Raw genomic sequence first — 6,000 nt, 5'->3', positions numbered from 1 at the left:
CCTTAATGCACTGCAAAAAATCAACGTTTGTCATTTAAACGACGTCACAAACCACAAGGTTGTGTACTACTAATACAAACGAATATAATTCGTATTGAAGAAATTAATACATGTAATTCATTCTTATAATTGCATATATTTATGTAATTAGAATAATTGTCATTCCAAATTAGAATTGATTAAACAGAAATAGAAATCTATGTTATTTTTGATACACAGATATATACAAGTTAACGAGCTCTAGTTTGAAGAATGGATATGTTAAAGTGCTTCGACATTTGTCTTTTCATATAAGATTTTACACAAAGACGGACGAGCAAGGGAGGGAAAAGCTAACCTTATTCATTGACGTTGTATTCAGTAATTGGAAGATGCAACATAACTTATCATTACAACATCTAATATTCCAATTAAAATTTAAAAAATCATTGTTTTTGCAATTGGTTTGGCATTCACTTGACCCTATATGATTATAGTTTTAGAAAATGTTTATATACTAATATTTGCCAACGTAAGTGAACCATCTTGTTATTATCTTGAAGATACGTTAGTAGATTTTGCTTTCAAGTTTGTTTTTCTTTGAAAAATTCAAAACCTGTTGGATCTTTTTCTTTTTGATTTAGTTTCTGGTTTGTGAAACAAATCGACGTTGAAAATATCAATAATAAAAGTAATTTTCCTCATGATCAATTTGTTGAATGATGTTATCTGTTCGTGCTGCTAGGAACTGTCTATGCCATGTCGAACAGTCCTCAATCGTTGGGTATACGGTTAAAAGACTGTTTTCTATTTCATCTAGCGACACATTTGTTTTCAATCATATATTCGATTTAGTGTCTTTATGACATTATGAACTGCCGTTTCGGATGTTAGCATGAACTGTTTTTGTACAATGAAATTGATTTATAGGATCTTAGATATTAACCGGAAATAATTGTTTTAAAGTCGGATACGGTAAACAACTTCCTATATGATATGTTTCTTTATATTCGGGATCGAAAAAAGTTAGAAAACTATTTTTCCATGAACTCCGCAAATTTTGAGAAAGTGATGTTATTCATTTGTAATACTTTTAATCTAAATGATGAAAACTATTTTTGACTATCTTTCTAACTTGTTTTTTTTTGGGAGGTAATCAGGTAATTCTATTTTTATTTAGGAATGTTGGTGAAAGTACCCATTTAGTTTTGGAACTACATAGTCTTAAACCCGTAGCTAACAAAAAAAAACAAACTTTTGACCCATACTTTTATTTTAAGATGTAGAGTGGGGTGCTCATTTTCGCCACATCTTTCCATGTTTTCTACAGTTTATGTTCAGGTCTAAATCTTTGTGAAGTATACTGATATTTCTTTATGATAACTTCAAGTGCAAAATATACTTAAGCTTGAAAACCGGTTTGTTTTAAGAAAATCATCTGAAAAGTTAGATTAAAGGGTGTTTGAAATTTCCGTATGTTTTGTCAATGGGGGGCACATATTCGACGTTTTTACACATCTATTTAAAACCAAATAACCGCAGCTTTTAACAATCTTTATCAAATCAATTGCATTATAGATGAATAGCAGACATTTCAAAGGTATAAAGAATTCAAAATTAGGGCATTCCGTAAAATATTTACTTAGAAATACTTCTTTGAAATCGTGTTTTTTATTCAGGAAATTGACCGAAAATCGTTGTCCGTTTTTCGGTCATTTTCGGTAGGAGCCGCAATTTTGTCTCAGTTTAAAAAAATATTACATTTGTTATATAAATATAATTTACGGGTACATTTCTTCCATTTCAGCCATCCTTTGAAGTTTTTACACCTCAAAATCATTAAACGGCGAAATTGTGTCCCCGGCGAAAATGAGCACCCCACTCTATTTGAGAAAGGGATTACATTCCTACATTTTGGTAAAATTATTCGGAATTCTATTGATATGGTAACCGCAAACTGCAATCTTCACTAAAGTGCGCATTGTTGACATTAGAAATGCCGTTTTGTCACGTATCTGTTATTACAGACTATCGTATCGCCCTTGTATATGTTAATCCTATTTTGTACATGTACAGTAGACGAAGAATAAACACAAATGCAGAATTTTGGATTAACAATGTGATGTTTTATATAGATTTCTAACCTGTCTTTCACATTTTACAGGAGATAACTGCTATTTTTCTTGGCGCTATAAGAAACTAGTCATACATACCAGAATTGAAATTTTGTAATCAAGACACTCAACATACAGTATGAAGTTTAAAAGCATTGAGAACTCAATCTTCCTAAACGTTTTACCAGATACAGCTAACAAAGGGTAAACTATTATTTGTGTAGAAATCCCTTGGTATTTCTAAAACTTCGAAATTTTGTAAACAGTTTATCCATAAAGATGACCATTTCAACACAGGAGTTATGATTATTAAGCAAGTGGTAACAGTTAGACGTAGCTGATTTAGTAACATTTATTATAGTGGAAAGTAATTTGTTTGATTATGAAAATAAGAATAAGTGGCAAAATTGCTAATGAGACAACTCTTCACATGAGACCACATGATATGTTTTACCTTCCAGAGGAAATAAGATCACCCCCCTATTTTGTGTGGGGTTCGTGTGGCTTTCTTTCGTCTCTACCAAAAATACAAAGTTAACGTGTATACTAAAGATGACACATACCGAAAATTATATGAAGAAATAAATTTCGTTTACTTAGTGTATTACATAAGAGCAAAAATGGACAAAAAAGAGTTGCATGCATTTATAATTTTGTATCAACGGGGTAAACCTAAAGTTTGGAAAACAACGTTTAAAAAGGCATTGAAATTAATTAGTGTGTGTTAACTGAGCAATTATTTATTATAATGATTAAGAATGGGTATTACAAACGAAAATGTGTGCAAAAACACACTATTCTGTATGATTTCTAGTGTTTTCAATCGATATTTCTAAAGAACCCCTACACTGGTCATCTTCAAATTGCCTTAAACATTAAATCGAATTGTGAATTTTAAGAAGAGTTTGGTAGATGATGAATTGACCGTCATACAATTCAATAGTGAATATATATAAACAAAAAGTTAAAGGAAAACTTTTAGATAGCCATGGACTAATCCCTTTCACTGTTACAGCATTGACAATATCATTTTTAAAAGGTGTTTAATCTTGCTGCATCTTACTCTTTCGCTAGGTAAAATGAATAAAAAGGGTATTTTCATGAACGTAAATTACGATACTAAAAATACAGATTATCAAAATGTGTCTGCGATAAAATGAATATAATGACAGTATATAATTTTTTTTATTTTCTTAAGAATTAATACAAATTGCTTTCATAATGAATACATAGAATTAAAATGTATCTTCATTAGAAACTGAATGTTGTTTCCTGTTCCATTCAGAAGCAAATTGCCTTTCATAGTGCACTTTCTTTAAGAATCAAACAATATATTTATGAAACACTTTAATAATTTCCTTTCTCTGCTCCCCCTCATACTGAAGATAATAAAAACTTCAGAGGTATTACCAAACTTAGGAAACATGCATACATTCATCACATTTCACGCACACATTAACCTCAGACAAGGTCTCACTCAAATGATTAATGATTTTACTCAAACATAATATATTAACATAAGATATTATCTAAGAAAAGTATTCATCTTGTTTTGTGACGATGAAAAGTACATTTGAATTCGGAATAGACGCCACTTATGCACTACGTTATATCGAAAGTCCCGACAGCTTAATGTTGAATATATTAAAAAAAATAAAAATCGGCAAACCCAGTATTCAAATATGAAATTTCAACTGTCTTAATGAGTGAAACATCGCATACAATTCTATCAAGTAGTATAAATCTATATTAATGTTATATCATACTATCATTTTGTACCATTTGTCATGACGTAACGCCAATAAAGTGCGTGTCAGACAAAACAATGTAAATTGAATTAATGATGTAACTTGTTCTGGTTAACACCTGCACAAGATGAATGGTCGGTTCCTGCCGAAAAATTCAGATGCTACACAAAAAAAAAAAGAACCAGTTGATACATGCATAGTATGTCAATTAGACTTTTCCATGTTTTTGCCTAGTGATAGTTTTTGAATGAATCCTTTCGGAATATAGCAATCTATATGCTATGATGCCAGAATTATTTAATGATTTTGGACGCACAAAATAGAATATGACGGAGAGAGAAAGACGTTTAATGGTGAAGTTAAAATCATCCCTTCGTATAATTTTCGGACGCCATCACGAGTTGGTTGAACGTTATGAAATAACCGTTTCACAAATGATATCAGATATGTTCCTTACGTCGTAACGACAATCCCCTTCCCTTTCATGCATGTGACCTACCCAATTAGACTATTTACCGGATTTGTTATAACATGAGCAACACGACGGGTGCCACATGGGGAGCAGGATCTGCTTTACCTTCCGGAGCACCTGATATCACCCCTAGTATTTGATGGGGTTCTTGTTGCATTTTCTTTAGTTTTTTACGTTGTGTAGTTTGTTCTAGTCTATTGTTTGTCTGTATGTCTTTTTCATTGCTAGCCATGACGTTGTCAGTTCATTTCCGATTTATGATAAAATTGAGAATGGAAATGGGGAATGTGTCAAAGAGACAACAACCCGACCAAATAAAAAAACAACAGCAGAGGGTCACCAACAGGTCTTCAATGTAGCGAGAAATTCCCGCACCCGGAGGCGTCCTTCAGCTGGCCCCTAAACAAATATATACTAGTCCAGTGATGATGAGTTTGACTGTCCCTCTAGAATCGTTTGTCCCTCTTTTAAAAGCTGTAATTAGATATTTGAACTTGAAACCCAATTAATGAATGTATCCATGTGATATATATTATTTCTAATGTGTTCACATTGAACTATCAAAATATTGTCATTTTGTTTCAGAAAAAAACATTTTACCAGACGTACCTTTCACTGTAACCCATGATTCTTTATTGTAAAAGGTATAAACAGTGTATAATAATTTGTTTTTAAATCGAATGACTATAATAAATCTAGAACGTATCAAAAGGTATCAGCATTAAAATGTATGTTATTTTTCAGTTTTTCATGAGTTCGCAATAATATTAATAAAAATACACAAGATATACTTTCCAAAACCCAGCCTAAAAGACGAATTGCCGGTGACTCAAATGTAAAGGAGATATTCAAAGACGTTACAAAACTATCCCCACTTACAAGCATATAAACATAAATTACATTGCATGCACAAATTAAACCTCAGACAAGCATCCACGAAACATGTCAAAAGAAAATACGAAACTTGATATAATGCCTATTAAAATGACTTTAAGGCAAAAACTAGTTTCTTTAACAGGACGACGTAAATAACAGTCGACTCAAGTATAAATAGCTGTTTTTATATTGAAATAACCGGTTTTAAGCCCTGAAATAATCATGTTCAAATAAACAATAGTCAGTTTTAGCATGTTTAGTATGATGTAATGCAATATTGTCTGATTTATTAAGTTATGAAATTTAATTCATTCTATTACATAATATAACTTGTTCTATTTGATATGAAATACTAAGGATTAAACACGTATCGTGCAAAATGATTATCATGTGAATTAATGATGTTCGCTGTTCATCTAATTTCATTTCATCAGAACACTTTTTTAATAAATTTTATGTTAAAGACACCAGATTTTAAAATGAAAGAACCTTATTTCAATGTCGTGCATTCGAAGCACTTTTCTGAATACATGGTCATCGGAAACGGTTAAGCCTCAGAAATAAAGACTTATTGCTTTGTCTAATGAATAAATGACAATTTAATACATTTTCAATAGAAATGTACTATTATGTCCTGTTCTTTTCTAAAACTACTTTCATAGTGTCCTGTTAGAATAATACAGTTGACCTACGAATTACTCTTCTGCCATTTGTTCCCTCCCCCACGCAGAAAATTATTTACGAATAACTCGTTTTCTATCTTCTCCCCATTCACAAAATATAATTACAGACACTTTTCAGAGATATTACC

This window comes from Mytilus edulis, chromosome 14, assembly GCF_963676685.1.
Source record: "Mytilus edulis chromosome 14, xbMytEdul2.2, whole genome shotgun sequence".
Taxonomy (NCBI): Eukaryota; Metazoa; Mollusca; class Bivalvia; order Mytilida; family Mytilidae; genus Mytilus; species Mytilus edulis.
The sequence above is the reverse complement of the archived record's forward strand: the minus strand, read 5'-3'. Positions refer to the sequence as shown.